This window comes from Arvicanthis niloticus, chromosome 19 (assembly GCF_011762505.2).
Source record: "Arvicanthis niloticus isolate mArvNil1 chromosome 19, mArvNil1.pat.X, whole genome shotgun sequence".
Classification (NCBI taxonomy): Eukaryota; Metazoa; Chordata; class Mammalia; order Rodentia; family Muridae; genus Arvicanthis; species Arvicanthis niloticus.
The window spans coordinates 19,886,307-19,903,617 of NC_047676.1; positions in this window are offsets into that span (position 1 = coordinate 19,886,307).

Below are 17,311 nucleotides of genomic sequence, written 5' to 3' on the forward strand. Positions count from 1 at the left end.
GTTGTTCATGATTTAAAATATTTCCTAGGCAAAAAATATTTTCCCATAGCCTTTCTAGAAAATGAAAATTTTAAACTTTATCTTTTTCTTAATAACCTTAAAATGTTCTGTTCCTGTTTTCTTTTTAAGAGTCTACATGATATTTTAAAATAGCAGTTTGCTTCCTTGGAAGGAAATATTTCAGTTCGTTCCCTAATCTCATTCCCCTTGTATTCTCAGTAGTACAATGCACATTACCTGTGGCTTTTGTGGCCAATTTTAAAAGGACGGAAGAAATGATGATATTATGTGATATTAGACCAATGTCTTCACGGTAGCTGTGTGTTCCTTCTGTGTGTGTTCCTTATATAACTATATTTTAAGAAGATTACAGGTATGGCTTATTTTCTGTTGTTGTAACAGGATATCACAACCTATGTGGTATAAAGAAAAAAAATTATCTTCTTACAGTTCTTAAATCCTGAGAAGTCTAATGTTAAAATGGTGGAGTCCAGCAAATGCTTCCTGGGTGAAATGTGAGAGAGTTGGGGAAAGTAACAGACAAAAGAAAATAACTTCGCTAACTTTAAATCCTTTCATAATCCAAATTACTTCATTTAAATTCTTCAAGCATTAAATACCCACGTCAAAGCCACTATAGAACTCTGTTGCATTGGGACCAGAGGGAAACATAGTGAATCCAATGAGAATAATTTTCTTGGATGCATCTAAAGTTAAAGACCCAATTCTCTTCATGTAACTTACCAGAAAAGTATTGTCTATTAAACTTGAGAACTTGTCTCTTAGACAAAGTTAAGATAGGGTCAGTTCCTGCTCTTAGATTATACTGTGTAAAAGAGTGTTTTTTAGTCTGACTCATGCTTTTGGGGGCCATATAATCCCTCTGTGGAGGCCCATCAAAAAGTGCAGATGTAAAAATGACTTGTTCTTATAGTCAAAAGGGTAATACCCTATATATCTACTAGGATGTATTGAGACTAGAGGGAATCATTGGTGTCTTAAATCATACCAGGAAACCAGATCAAAAATGTGTAATATATTCCAGATGAAGGGTAAGGTATAGATCGGCACTTATGCCTCACAAAATAATGAACAGACAGCAAGCACAACAACAATGCTCCCTTCAATTATATTGTCTGATAATTGCTCTATGAAGGACAAAAGGATAGGCAATTTTGACTATTCCTAGAGCTTTAATATAGATTTGCCACATTGACAAGGTCTACTTTTGGCCATGGAGCTATTTCTTACATGTTGTCCCTAAAACTGACTACATCTTTAATCTCCACCATGATATCTATAAAAATGGCTTTCTTTCCAGGGCTGATTTTGTTTCCTTTTCTTAGCAACCCAGAGCCTATATTCATCCTTGTCAGTTTTCTAACAATTCTTGAACTCAGCTATAGCCTCAGTAACTAACATTCTATAAAGACATACATGCATACATATTTACTGTATATTGCAGGATGTGATATTAAAAGGATTATTAATCAATAATGAAATAAAAGTACCTAGCTTTGTCTCTATCAGGATTGTCAGGATAGGATAATATAATAAACTGCTGCCTTTGAAACTTCTTCCTATGTAAGTTTATTGTTATTTATGAAATTACAACATTGTGGAAAGAAATAAAATATGTGCATTTGTGCTTCTGGCATAACATGCTTCTGGAAGCTTCTAAGTTAAAATTTCAACCTACAAATTCTATATGATTTATAATGAAAGTCAAATATGATATTCATATCTATACAGAGATAGATCTTAACATTTAATATTGATCCCACAGTTGTAGACCTAGATATTTGACAAAAAAACTACATTTTAAAACAATTAAAAATGATAAGGCATTTTTGGTAGTTTGGAAATATCACTTTGAGGTCAGCATGATGAACATTGTCTGTAGACATGTTAAAATGCATATTTGTAGGCTCTACCCAATATTATCTAGATATCACAGATTCAAGAAGGAGTATCCACAACTGTGTTTTCAGAAATATGCCAGATAATCTTGGTATGAAATCGAGATTGCAAACTACTGACCAATTTATTAAACAGATCCTTGATTTACGTGAAAGAAAATACAAATCCTTATCTCTTTGAACATAAAATAGATGGTTTTATTTTTCTCTAAATACCCCACTTATCACGCTACAAAAAAAATTTCCAGTTCTCAATGAGTCATCCTAATACAATGGTTCTATTTTCTCTCTGAACTACAGATCATTTTCATTATCTCTGGTTTGATATCTCTTTCATTCATCTTCTTTCTTATTATTGTAAACTCCTTCCTACACCAAGTATACACATTTATAGTGTTCAATATACCAATACAATTCTCACCCCTCTATGCATTCTTCACTTATCTTTTCAGTTGCCAGTTTTTAAGACTGTGGACCTTATCTTTTCTGGTATCTACTCTCAAGTTAGATTACCTTGCTTTTTTAAAAAGAGAGACAGGCACTGCGAGCAGGCCTGCCTAAGGCTGCTGTCATTCTCTTTCCCTGAAATATGATACCATCCAAACTTTTAAAGAATTCAAGAATTTTTATACTTTCCTTCTGTACATTTTCAATCAAATAAATATATTTAGAAGCTCAAAATATTTCGCTCTGAAAACTTCTAACAGCCAAAGTCAGGATGAGATTGGTAGTATTAGCCCAGATTCTAATTCTAACTTGGACATGGATTAATTGCTCTAGAGAAGTCAATTAGCATTTATTTGTAAGACTTATTTTCTCAGATGTGGCATAGAATGGATATGTTTCAGTACTTCATTTTTTGAGAGGCTTAAGATAAATTTGAGTCAAGCATTTAACATCAAATACTAGAGGTGTTTCTACACAAAAGTCAGGGAATGATCACTGTGTGTGTGCATATAAAACATCGTGACAAAGGCCACAGAATTAAGAGTTTTGAAGGAAATATTCTGTTTCACATAACTACTCCTTTCACAGTGATTAACAAATTATATTCTATTTGTGAGTATGTAAACTAGACATCCTATAACTTTCTCAGGATCTGCTAAGGCAGTGGTTCTCAACCTTTCTAATGGTGAGACCCTTTAATATGGTTTCTCAGGTTGTAGTGACTACCTACCATAAATTTTTGTTGCTACTTCATAAGTGTAATTTTACTACAGTTAGGAATCATAATGTAAATATTTTTCAAGATAAACTGTTGCCAAGGGTGTTGAAACTCATGGGCTGAGAAATGCTATTCTCGAGTCAATGCACAAAGTGTTAAACAAACATATATAAGTACACATACACACACACACATACTCATACAAACACACCTACTTACACAAACACACAACTACTCTCACTCAAACATCTGTACACACACACACACCTAATCAAATAAAAATCACTCATATATCTTCATGAACAAATCTTAAGCAGGATGTCAGTTTTAAGACATGGTGGGGCAGCAAGATTAAAGACACAATTTACTTTCATTTCTACCTCAATTTGTGTGTAATAATTATTGCATTGTAAGTCCTTTTTAAATGAAAATGAGTGGGTTACAAAAGTAGCCTCGGTGAAATCGCTGTAGATTCAGTGTTTTGGGTATCTTTTGGGAGAAGTATGGTCAATCTTTATTCCTGTACTTTAAAAAAGATCTTTATTGAGATAATGTATATACATTGATGTTGGAAAAAAATGATTGAAACTAGTGAAGTGGGCTTGGATAATTGCTAGACATTTGGATCAAGAAAGGAAAAAATAAGATGTGCTGATATGCTTCCAAACTTTCTAATTTATTTTCTTTTCAAAAGAATATAGACAGAGAAATGGGATGACTGCCTTGTCCAGAGCTATAAATGGACCACTTGGCTGAAGTCTCTCCTCTTAAAATCCCGTTAACGTCTGCTCACAGTGAGCAAGATGTAGATACACCCAAATAAAAGCTATCTAATGACCTGTCTTCAAGTTTACTTTTGCTTTCTGTATGATGTATGCATAATCTAAAACTACAGTCTGTTTCCACGAACATGTCTTCCCATTAGCATTTCGAGAATTGCAGCTGACTGGAGCTGTGTGTTAATTCATAGCTCTGAGCTCTTTGGAATTGCTATCCTTTACAAACCTGCTTAAGATGCCTGTGAGACTGTCTTAGTGCTTAGGCTGACATGGAAATCAACCTGATTGATTCAGGGGCAAGAAGAGCTGTGGTATCACATTCCAAGTGAGATTACAATAGGAAACTGAATTTAAAATAAGTGCAGTACAAAGGAAGGATATGGAGGAACTAGATTCCACTCTTACTTCTGCTACTTAACTCAGAGGTTGAATTCCAATTAGTAGCATTGCATGTGATGGCATATACAAGGTAAAAACAAAATATAACAAGCGTAAGCATACAGCCAATGAACAGCTTCTCAGCAAAGTAACATATGGCATTGAAATCCGATATAAATATAAACGAAATGCAGGTAAATACTTGTGTGTTTATTTTTTATTTCTTCCCAAGTATTTCACACCATGTGTTCACTATTTTCTCACTCTTTAAGAGTGTCCTATCTGTATACCACTCAAGACAATATTAGCTCATGACAAATAGCAGTCTGCCTTTTTGCAGGGGTTTTGTAATTTCTGATCATCAATGCATGTTTCCTGGGCCTTCAGATAAGAAGATATGTTTGCATATTGCCATAACGTTGTCCTCAAGGTAATTTTGTATGTTTAGACATAAAAACTTAAATCAAGGATTTTTTACTCTGATTAAAGATCGATTTGCCTTACAACAAAATAACTTTCCATAATAGGGTAAGAGGATTTTTTAGTCATTTAAAGAAACATTTAGTTACTTTTAATACAGACTCCAGTTCTACAGGCTTATAATGCTTCCAAGGTGTAAGGTATTTTTTCCATTTATAACCATTAATGTGACAAAGCATGTATTCAGTTTTGTATTCTTAATAAACCAGAAAATTCACATTACAAGTTTGGTGAGATGGCTCACACCCAAAGACTTGTGTTCATTTCTGTGTTTCTTATGGTTTTATGTGTTTCTTAAGGAAGGGCACAATGACTCCACAGAGCTGTTGTCAGAAGATTACTCCTCCATACACTGGCAAGATGTATATGTACACAAACATACACAGAAACACATATTAAATGAATGCAAAATAATGTTACAGTCCCAATTATTTTTTATATATCTTTATTCACTTGGTATGTTTTGTTGTAACCAGTTTAGTAAATGACCCATGAAACTTTTATGAACTCTTAAAACTGAGTATTCAACAGTTCAATTGAATTCTTACACCTCCAGAACTTAGCTTTAGAAAACATGTTTAAAAGCTAGGTTTTGCCCAATTGTTTATACTATAGCTGTCAAATACAAATAAATGTCTTTACTGTTCTTAACTGCAGCACAACAAAGTATAAATTATGAAGCTTCCACAATTATCTTAGTATTTCATATTTTGGTAAATATCTCACAGACAGTGCAATGTTGAATTAATATATCTCAGACAAGGATAGCTAAAATGTACACACATAAGAAGATACATCGTGGTGGACGGTGCACTGTGCTATCTAAGAACTCTATCCTCTACCATCTTGTATTGACTGAAATGGAACGTTGGAAATAGCACTTTCAAATATATGTACAGCATAGCCTTGCTTTATTTACCTATTTAATTTAAATTATTTTATTTATTTACATTCCAGCTGTTGCCTTCTCCTGGTCCCCCCTCTCATATTTCCTCATCCTATTCCTTCTCCTCTTTGCCTCCCCTCTAAGAGTGTGCTCCTCCCACCTCCAGTGGGCATTCCTCTTCCCTGAGGCCTCAAGTCTCTCAAGGATTAGGCACATCTCCCACTGAGGCCAGACCAGGCCCTTTTCTGCTATGTATGGAGGTGGGGGGGTGATAGGGGTGGGGGTGTTGGACCAGCCCATATATGCTGCCTGGTTGGTGGCTCAGTTTCTAGGAGCTCCCGGGGATCTGGGTTAGTTGAGACTACTGGTCTTCCCATGTGGTCTTCCTTCCCTTCAACTTCTTCAATCCTTCCCCTAATTCAACCATAGGCATTCCTAACTTCTGTCAAATTGTTGGCTGTAATTATCTGTGTCTGTCTGAGTCAGCTTCTGGTTGGGCATCTTAGAGGACAGCCAGGCTAGGCTCCTATCTGTAAGCACGTTACGGCATCAGTAATAGTGTCAGGCCTTGTTGCCCTTACCTCATGAGATGGATCCCAAGTTGGGCTGCTGCCTTTCTTTCAATCTCTTCTTCATGTTTGTTCCTGAAGTTTTTTTAGACATAAAACGTGTTCAGGTTTAAAAGTTTAAACCATTTAGTTATTTTGTCTTTTGATAGCCAGCCCATGGAGACATTACATAGAAATATTGGCTCTGAGACAAATAATTAGCAGAAACCCAAATGTAATGTTTTGAAATGGTTCACAGTGAGTAGCCAAAGACACTTTCACTAGGTAGGGGGTAGTAAGGGTCTTAGACACCCTATTATATTTGTTAGGATCACACATTTCACATTATGATAATTGAGTGACAAATTTGATAATACCTCTGTACTTTGATACAACTTTTCTCAATTATATATGCTAAATCTTAAAGATAGCTCCATGGAAATGATGCATAACATTTTCTTTCTCAATAACTTTATTTTTATATATATCTAGAAGTCACTGCTATTTTTCTGAATTATTTATAAAGCCAAAATTTATTTTGCAGTCTACAGCTCTTTATCAGAGAGATAAGAAAGACAAACATGGTGAAGGATGTTGACTCAGAAATTGCCTCTTCCTTTTACTATTTCTGTTTCTATCTCTCACACCCAGAAAGTCTAGTCTCTTTGTGCAGCCTTTGATCTAAAAGAATTTACCTAGTGGAAACAATCAGTAGAGCCAAATAACACGTCCACTCCACCATGCTAAAACTGATTGAAATTGATTTTCAAGTTTTCAGAATGAACTCAGAGTGAAGAGAGAGTAGAAGCAACCCACATTCAAAGCACACCTCAACATCTTTACTTTACAACTCATGATTTCTGAAACCTTCCGAAGTTAAATTTATTTTAAATTCTCTGAAACTCCTCATGCCTAAAAATGAATAAATAAATTTCTGGTATAAAAATGTCCTATTTAAATAATTATGTCTCTTCATCTCCCAGCACATCCTTAAAAGAAACTGAGGGTCAGTGCTGCCTCTTCTGTTTTACAACCCTGAAAACTGAAAATATTGTAAATTCATCTGCATAGATTACAGTCTTTAGTCACTAACCCACATTTCTGTTTCAATGACTTTGCATTTCTATGTCCAGTGCATCTAATTTCTATATTAGGATCCTAATGTTCTTCATGTCAATAATTGTCATGATTATTGATTATGACTGTTATCATATTTGGTCAGGAATTTAGAGCAGTTATTTTTAATTTTTGTATATCTTTGTATGCAAAATGCACATGTGTGAATATGTGTGTGGACGCCATATACTAAAGTTAGAGGTGGCTGCTTGCTATCTGACATGAGTTCAAGGACCTAACTGAATTCAGGTCCTTTGAAAAGCAGTAAGTACTCATAAGAGTTGAACTATCTCTCTAGCCTCAGAATCCATTTTAACATCTCATAAATCACTGTTTCGTACATGTCAAATTTTAGTTATTTCTCCAAACAGTTTTTTTTTGCAGAAAACAATGTCCTTTGCTATCTTTTCATCTTAGATAACTTAAAGTTTACATATATATATAAAGTTTTATTTTTGTTTTTGTTTGTTTTGGTTTTTGGTTTTTTTGTTTGTTTGCTTGTTGTTTGTTTATTTGAAACAGGGTGTCTCTGTATAGCTTTAGCTCTCCTGGAACTCACTCTGTAGACCAGGCTGACCTCAAACTCAGAAATCCGCCTGCCTGTGCCTCCCAAGTGCTGGGATTAAAGTCACGAGCCACCACTGCCCAGCTTATATGTAAAATTTTAGAGAATTAGTTCAGCTATTTAAAGCCAACCTGAATCTCTGTAAAATCTTAAGGAAGCTGTCCCACTGAGGATTCTAATTCCTTTCCCAGTATCTCAGGTTCAATTCTTTCAGGTAATTTGATGCCTCTGATATTCAAGTGTTCCCTGTCGTCTATCACTGATCAGTCTTTCAGTTACTCCCTAAAAACTTGTCTTGTATCAGCACCTTCTTTAGTATTCATAAAATACACAGTGGAAGTCACTCCTAAAAAAAAAAAAAAAGTAGACATGATATTGCCACAGAAAAACAAATGTTCAAACTACATTTTCTAGAGCAATTTGAATTGCCATTGAATTCATGATCCTGGGAATGTATACATGAGAAAACAGAAAAATAATATAAACATTTAAACCATAAACGTAAGAGAATTATATCCTATAAATGTATTTATATCATATATAATTGTATATGTATATATATGGTATATAGAATTCAGTTAAAGATTCAGCTTAGAGTTTGCATAAGATAAACTTGTCTTTTTTCATATTACATATACATATATAGATAGATAATTCAGTTAAAAGATTAGTTCAGAGTTTTCATAAAATAAACTTGTTTTTTTCTTTCCTTTTCTTTCCGTTATTGGATATTTTATTTATTTACATTTCAAATGTTATTCCGTTTCCTAGTTTCCTTACTAGAAACATCCTATTCCATCCTCCCTTGCTCTGCTTCTATGTGGGTGCTTAGCCACTAATCCACCCACTCTCGCCTTCCTCCCCAGGCATTTTCCTATAGTGGGAAATTGAGCCTTCATAGGACCAAGGTCCTTTCCTCCACTGATGCCTGACAAGGCCATCCTCTGTTACATATGTGCTGGGAGCCATGGTCGCTCTGTGTATACCCTTTGGTTGGTGGTTTAGTCCCTGGGAGCTCTGGGGGGTCTGATTGGTTGATATTGTTGTTTTTCCTATTGGGTTGCAAACCCCTTCAGCTCCTTCAGTCCTTTTTCCTAATTCCTCCATTGGGGTTCCTGTTCTCAGTCCAATGGTTGTCTCTGAGCATCCACCTCTCTATTTGTCAGGCTCTGGCAGAGACTCTCAGGAGATAGTTATATCAGGCTCCTGTCATCAAACACTTCTTGGCATTCACAACCATATCTGGTTTGAGTTAAACTTGTCTTTATTGTAGTGAAAAGAAAAAAAAGACAATCAACTCAACCACATAACTCTCAGGTAGCAAATCAGAGGTGGTCATTCTTATGAACAATCATATCTCAGAAGATTTCCTGAGGTTTATAAATTTTATCACGTGAACACAACCACTTAGAATTCTATTTCAAATTTCTCAACAGTCATTTACAATCAGGTAACTTCCACTCTTTAAGAGAGAGACACAGTATAGGAATTTGTTGCTTTGACTACCTTCATATTTAATAGTTGTATTCAAATGTACAATTAAAATAATTTACAAAATATTTAGTGCCCCAAAATAACTGTGTCATAAAAGGGAAAATGTATATATGAGATGGAGAGATTGCTGGAAAAGTGTGAGAACTTGAGACTGAATCCTCCAGAATTCATGTTTAAAGCCAGGCATGGGAGCATATGTCTATCATACTCTGCACTTGAGGTGAGATGGGAAGTAAGGGCCTGAAGAAATCTCAGAAGCTCATGGATCAGCTAGCTAAATTATAGAAGTAGCCAGCTAGAAACAAAGTTTCTCAAACAAGGTAGAAGGCAAGGACCAACACTAGAGACTGTTAGTATATTATAAACACACACACACACACACACACACACACACACACACACACACACACACACACACACACTGTGACCCATGTTCTGTATATGTGTGAATATGACTCTTTCTGTTGAACTCCTTTTTCCCCATGAATCTTATGTCTGGGATACTGGCCTCTAAACCTTGCACTGTGTGAGTTCCCTTGATTTTGCTCTCCATTTGGGTTTGATGAATGTTTGACACTGAGGAATGAGAGCATCAATTGCTCCGGTGTTTATTCCCACAGTCATGCCTCTATTCAGGAGAAATGACAGTGTTCTTTTTACCAAACAGCATTCTTCAACTAAAACATTTTTTTCTTATTGTAGGAACCTGCTCATTCTCCTTGTTGTCATTGGCCTAATGCTAGGTATTGTTTTCCAATTCGCACTACCTGAGTTAGGACTGATAGCTTGATGTCAGTCATCAAGAGAGTCTTATATCACATAGAATAACATACCTATAAATTAGTATTTTGGGATGCTTTTCCTATAACTTCAGAAATATTAAAAATATCTGAACATGCTCCTGCCTCCGCAGATGCTCTGTTTCCATCTCTCTCAATTGTCTCCATTCCTTTCCTTCCCCCAATAATACACAAACTTTTAAAGACATATTCCTTGTGAAGTCCTTCACAATGTATCGATCTCAAAGCCTTCTCTTTTTTTCATTTTATTTTTAACTGACAGAGTAATTGATATCAGAAATGACTTTCTAAAACAAATTTTGGTAATAAGATTCTGAGATTGATTTGTAAACCCATTGAAGAATTCATAAATAAAATGACTTCTAGAGAAATTGGGTCTAGATAAGTTATGAGAAGTGATGGCACTGAAATTATCAAGAAGCCTCTCATATCAGCACTAGAAGAAATGTAGTGAAAATATAGGTTAAGAGGCAGCAGAGGGTGAGGGAGCACCCTCATAGAAGCAAGAAGAGGGGGATGGGACAGGGGCTTTCTGGGAAAGGGGATAATATTTGAAATATAAATAAATAAAATATCCAGTAAAAGAAAAGAAAAAAAGAAGAAGCTGGAGAAGTTGCTCAGTGATTAAGGGCCTTACTACTCTTTCAGAGGACCTGATTTCTATCCACTACAACACAAGGTCTCAAATTCTCTTTTAGCTTCCACAGTGATTGTATTCGTGTGCACATCCTACCTGTCCCAAACACCACAAACAAATACAGACACTAAACATAAAAGTGGTATTTTTAAATCTAGGTTTTCTAAAACATAGAGTATCTTTGAATTTTAATTCTGTGCTTAATACCAATCAGCATACTTATTTTAGTTTGTTATGCCTAAAAGCTTTAAGAAATATATTTAAGTAATTAAAAAGAAAAAAATGTCTAACTCAGATAAAAAGTGAAAAGCTTTAAACTGTCAGTGTCTTTTAAGTTGTTTTTTTTTTTTTTTCCTCCTCTGTTTACATGTTATACTGCTGAAGACAACCCATTAGAGCTTAGAAGTTGGGATATCTGCAGTGTCAGCTCGCAGCACGTATGAGAAATGATAGGACCTGGAACTGCAGGTTGTAGGAGCTGGGAGGATACACGGAAAACTGGGCAATGTGAGCTTTCTTATACACTTATGCCTCAGTCCTTCTTGCAAGTACAGGCACCACTTCTTACCTTCTCTGAAGAACCCCGACCGTTCCTTCATAAATAATTTTCTTGTTTTTCCCTCAGAAAGTAGTGATCAATACTCCTCATTACTTTCAGGAACATAAGAGTTGCCCAATGTGTGCCAAATGCAAACAAAGTTGGCTCCAGGAAGAATCTATTTACGGAAAAGTTCCAGATTTTCACTAGCTTCGGTTGAAAGGAGTCCAACATGCATGTGTGGGAATGCTATGTATTCTAAGAGTGCTAGACAAAGAAGGATAGGAAAAAAGAAAGATTTTTATAAGGGGTCTTTATCTCTTCAGTAAGAGCCTAGATTTTTACCACACAATCAGATGAGCCAAACTTCATACTAGGACCATTCATTGCCTTGCCTTTTAGGCATTGAGATAGACCTTGATAAGAAGGACAGGGGAATTTCTAGAAAGCAATGTGTTGCTTACTTATTGGGTCAGACTTTTCAAAAATTGTTGCCATAATTTTTGGTTTCTTAGATCCCAGTCGTATATGGATTCGGAATTGCTGATGAAGAATAGCCGGGCCTTGATCTTCATTGACAAGGTCAGTGCAAATGTACCAATATGTTGTAAGACGGGAATGATAATTAAAATGTTTTAACATGCAGGGAACATCAGTGATCATTTAAAAGGCACAGTTTCGAAGGAATAATACAGATTGACAGTCTCTTGATTAGCAAATGACAGATATTAGCATAAAAGTCTAGAGCTGTAGAAAAGAAAGATAAGTCAGCCAGCACACTTACACAAGATCACATAATCAGCATTTATTTTCAGTTACAGGGAAAACTGGGTCCTTTAATGAAAAACTAATTGACAGGACCCTTATTAAAACCCAGAATAGTATCTTTATGTTTGTGGGGCTTGTATCTTACTTTGGATTTTATTGACATGAAGAGACACCATGAGCAAAACAGCTTCTAGAAATGATAACAGTTAGTTGGGGCTGGCTTACACTTTCAGACATTTAGTCTGCTATTGTCATAGCAGGAAGCACGGCAACTTCTAGGTAGACCTAGTGCTGGATGAGACAAAAGTTCTACATCTTGACCCAATTGCAGCCAGGGGGAGACTGTCTTCTACTGGCAACCAGAAAGAGGCTCTGATTCCACACTGGACAAAGCTTGATCGTAAGAAACCTCAAAGGCTAGAGTGACACAATTTCTCCAAAAAGGCCTCCAACAAGACCATGGCATCTAATAATGCCAATGACTGTAGGCCAAGCATTCAAACACAGGAGTCTATGAGGGACTAAACCTGTTCAAACTACCATAGAGGATTTGGCATTTAATGATGACAAATTCTCATCCAAAGTAAAGTTCTCAAGAACTTTTTGGAGAGAATAGGAAGTTTTTTTTTGGAGTAAATATGGCATTGACTGTTAACAGTGTATATAGATCTGAAACTTGACATAAATTCAGGCAGTCTCCATACTCATTTTGTGATCATTTTTCCATGACTGTGTAGTAGCCACTGCTGAACCCTCTATTCAGCACCCACAACCATCATAAAATGATGTTGATCGATCCTTGATTTTCCTAAGCATGTATTAGCTTCTTTGTTTGATGCATGTTCTAGGTGTGGTAATCATTTTATTTTTATCTGTACAACTTTCTGGTTCCTTGAAGTAAAGCATTATTTTTACTTAGACCTGAGAAGAAAAACAAGAGACTTAAGACTAGAAATGATGTTCTTCAGAAAAAAACAAGCAGGGTAGTGGTGACTCACGCCTTTAATCCTGGCACATGGGAGGCAGAGGCAGGGGATTTCTAAATTCCAGGCAAGCCTGGTCTAGAGAGTGAGTTCCAGGACAGTCAAGGCTATACAGAGAAACCCTATCTTGAAAAACAAAAACAAACAAACAAACAAAAACCCAAAAATAAAAACCAGAAGAAAAAAAAAAAGGTGATGCTTACTCTCCTAGAAAACAAAAAGTATCCCTCACATGTCTTTTAAATTTGTATGAACACAGTTTAGAATCTTTTCCATGCATTGTTATACTACAAGAAACTGATCGCTGTAGTTGGCCTCAGAGCCTTGTCTGAAGTTTGGAGTGTGGTTGTATATTTTCTCCATGATGGTGTCAGTGATACCTGAAAACTATGAATTTGAATATTATAATTTTACAAGATTATTAAAAGTAACCTTATTTGTAGATTGTATTCTGATGTCAGTCTTCTGAAGATCTGGATAATGTTCCCTCACATTCATTGAATGAGAGAAAATTTTGGATGTGTTTTATCAAAATAATTTAAAAGAACCTATGAAATTTCCAAACCATAAATATAGTTGGAAAAAAAATCACTAGTAGTACAAAACTATCTTATTAACAAGGTGTTGTACTAACGTAGATTTTTCAAACTTCGTATCTTTGATATAAATACTGACATTTCCTTTTTCGTTAGTTAGTTCCTTGTGTATTTAACACTTTTGAAGATAATTATATAAATTATATTTGTCAACAATGTAAATGAATAGGAAATGATTTCGCCTGTCAACCTTATCATTTCTATGTTAACTATTTAATAAGTATGTGACCTAACAACTTATGCAAAAGATACATTGACTCCAGATAATTTAGGAAAAGTCAATTTCTATAATATTAAATGAATATGTTGAAACAGTAATACAAATGAACCGGTGGTTACTTTTTAAAGTTACCTTTATGCTTTTGCAGTAAACCCTACCAGTTTTGAACCTTTCGACTTTCTCTTCTCAGCCATTTGTTTGGGGAATTCAATGATCAATGTGGTATTAGATGTTCTCCCTTTCTTGTTATTCAGCTTTCAGTTCATGCTACAGGAAGATGAATACATATTTGGATAAGCACATCAATCTGTTCCTATCTCTGTGACCTTAACTAGCTTTCTCAGCCTTGGAGAAAAACAGTTCTAAAACAATCTCTCAGATTAAACATTTTGTATTTTAAAATACTTTTTACACTCTGTTCAACAAAGTCACAATTAACCTCTTTCTCCTTTCCCTACTTGAAAGCTCAGTAAATACCCTCTATATTTCATGAAAAGTGTGAAATTATTTAGAAAATAGATTCAATACCCATCTAGTACTCTTGTTAAATAGATAGAATGAAAAGTAAAATCCAAACCAATATGTAACTCTTTTGGACTTTAACAATGTAATGTAAACATAATATTGATGCTGACTTACTTATTTTCTACATTTTAATATCTTACATATTAAATGAACATTAAAAAGACAAGAAGCTGAGGAGGAGGGCTACACTGTAGGAGGACCAGCAGTCTCAATTAACCTGGAACCTGAGATCTCTCAGACACTGGAACACTAACCAGGCAGCATACACCAACTAATAAGAGACTCTCAATACATACATAGCAGAGGACTGCTGGGTCTGGGTTTAGTCAGATAAGATGCATCTAACCCTGAGGAGACTGGAGGCCCCAGAGAGTTTAGAGATCTGGTGGGTTGGAGTTAGGGGGTGGTGACATCCTCGTGGAAACAGTGGGCTCTGAAGGAGGAGATATGGGATATGGAACAGTTGGAGGGTGGACCAGGAGCAAAAAAAAATCTGGAGTATAAAATAAATAAACAAATTAATTAATTAATGATTTAAAAGACAGTACAATAATTTATTGTGAAACATTCATTTTGTGGTATATAAAATCATGATTTTTTTTAAAACTCTAGTTTGTGGATGTCTTTTGTGAAACTGTAAAAACAAAATATTATCTGATGTAGTTATATTTAGATTATAATTTGATCCATACACTTACACAAATTAAGGACTTCTTGTAATTTTAAGATAATTCATGGAAGATATTTCTTGGTCACCGTATAATAATGTAGTGTGAGACTTAATGTAGTGGGAGAGTACATATCGTTGCTTTATTTGATAATATTCAATGTGAAAAATTAAACCATATAAAGGATAGGAATTTTAAAATTTATACAGAAATTTTAAGATAAATGTCAGCCAAGTTTAAATATTTTCAGATTTCTTTTGTTGGATCAGAAAAAGTATATGTCAGAGAGATCGATAAGTTTTATATAGAAAATGAAACTATCAATTTAATATTCACAGGTATTTCATTCTTGTTCAATGGAAGTCTCCACCTTGATAGGCTTACAAGTACATTAAACAAGAATATGCTACAAGCTGTTGAATGTTCTCATCCAATCACATTGATGAACAAATCTAAAAGCATCCTAAACGAGTGTAGTCAATACTGCTCTCACTGGCTGTCCAAATGGACCAATTTTAGTCTGGTTACTACTTCACAAGCTACAAATAACAAACAGCTAGTTTTCCTTAGATAATGTTCCAGACATTCAAGACATTGAAGAGAAAAATAAACATTTTCATTTTTTCCCTACTAGATAAAGAAAGAAAGAGTCAAAATTGATGCATTCAATTTCTGTCAGCCAAAAAGGCCCAGGAAAAGAACATATTCATTATGTTTGTGAAGAACATGAGGTGAAATGATGCAATCTCTGGATCAGTCCTAGGTTTATAATGAGGTTAAATTTGTTGTTGCAAAAAAAAAAAAAAAATGAGGAGACTTTCTGTAACACATATAGAAATAATTTAGTACCTTTTTTGTAAGAACTTATTATGATTATAGTTAATACTCCTTTTCAAATCCCATCAAACTGATCATATTATAAAATGATTTCTTTGGGTTAATCTTAGCTCTATTGAAGATAATTGAATGAGAGAAATAGTTTGGGATAATATAAGAGAAAACAGATCACATGTTATCCTCTGAAAGTAATATAAATATTGCAAGCATATAATCAAATTTTAAAAAAATTCTCAATGATGGGGGAAGCAAATGCAACAGTCATTAAAAACAGATCTGCAAGAAAATTATAAAGAAATTTCTATGTGTGGAGGAGGTATTCTTATTTACATGATTTTTAGACAATTTCTTGTAAATGCCAAGAATATACAAGTTTGTAAAGAAAACTAAGTTAAGTCAAAAAATGATGATGACTGCATATTATATTTATTTTCTTTTCCAAAATTATAGTTTACAGCAAAAATTTAGATACCTACAAAAAAACTATAAAACTAAAAAAAAAAATATAAAGTGAAAGAAAGTATACTAATATCACCCAAATACTGGGAATATAGTTATCTATCTTGGAAAATGTACTATCTAAACATTGGAAAAATGAAAATGAAAGAACATACTCTGCTTGTGCATGTAAATTATTAGATGTTTATGTCATTGGTGCACATGCTACATGACTTTCCATTGTGTTACATTCTGATAAACAACCATATGTTTACATCATTAGTTAAAATGTAGCTATTGTATGTACCCTACTCTATATCATAGTACAGATTCTGCTGAATGAATACAACTTCTACACAATTTGAGATGTGAAAATACTTAGGTGAACCATCTTCTATTTTCATATTGTCCATATAAAATTATAATGAATAACACAGATTATTCTGCATGATCCAGTGGAAAAAAGGTATTCATCTATTTCAACCAGCTACAAGTTTCAAACAACAGCAACCTGCCTGCAAGATATGTTGATGTATTAGTAGCAAAAATACTATAAGAGTAAACAATATTTTCCCCAATTGGATTTAATGCTCACTCCATAAAGTAGAACACATACCTAACCCTGCTCCCAAATCCTGAGACTAAATAGGGCATAGGCCTAAGAAAATAACCTAATAACATTATTCTAGTAAAAAAAGATAACAATAAAATGGCTCTTAATGGCATTACTATATGTATAAACCAATGCCCTACCTGACAGAGTTCTCATCAGCGAAACTTTTAGGATTAGAAGAAAGTTAAAAACACACAACGAACCATTTTGCAAAAGAGGGAGAAACTTTAGAAAACTCAGTCCTCAATGGGATGTCTCCATCCAACAGCCAAACCATAGCCCATAAGATTTAGAGTTCTGTGTAGAAGAAGACGCAGAAAGATTCAAAGAGCAAGAGTTGGAAGATGATTCTAAGGAT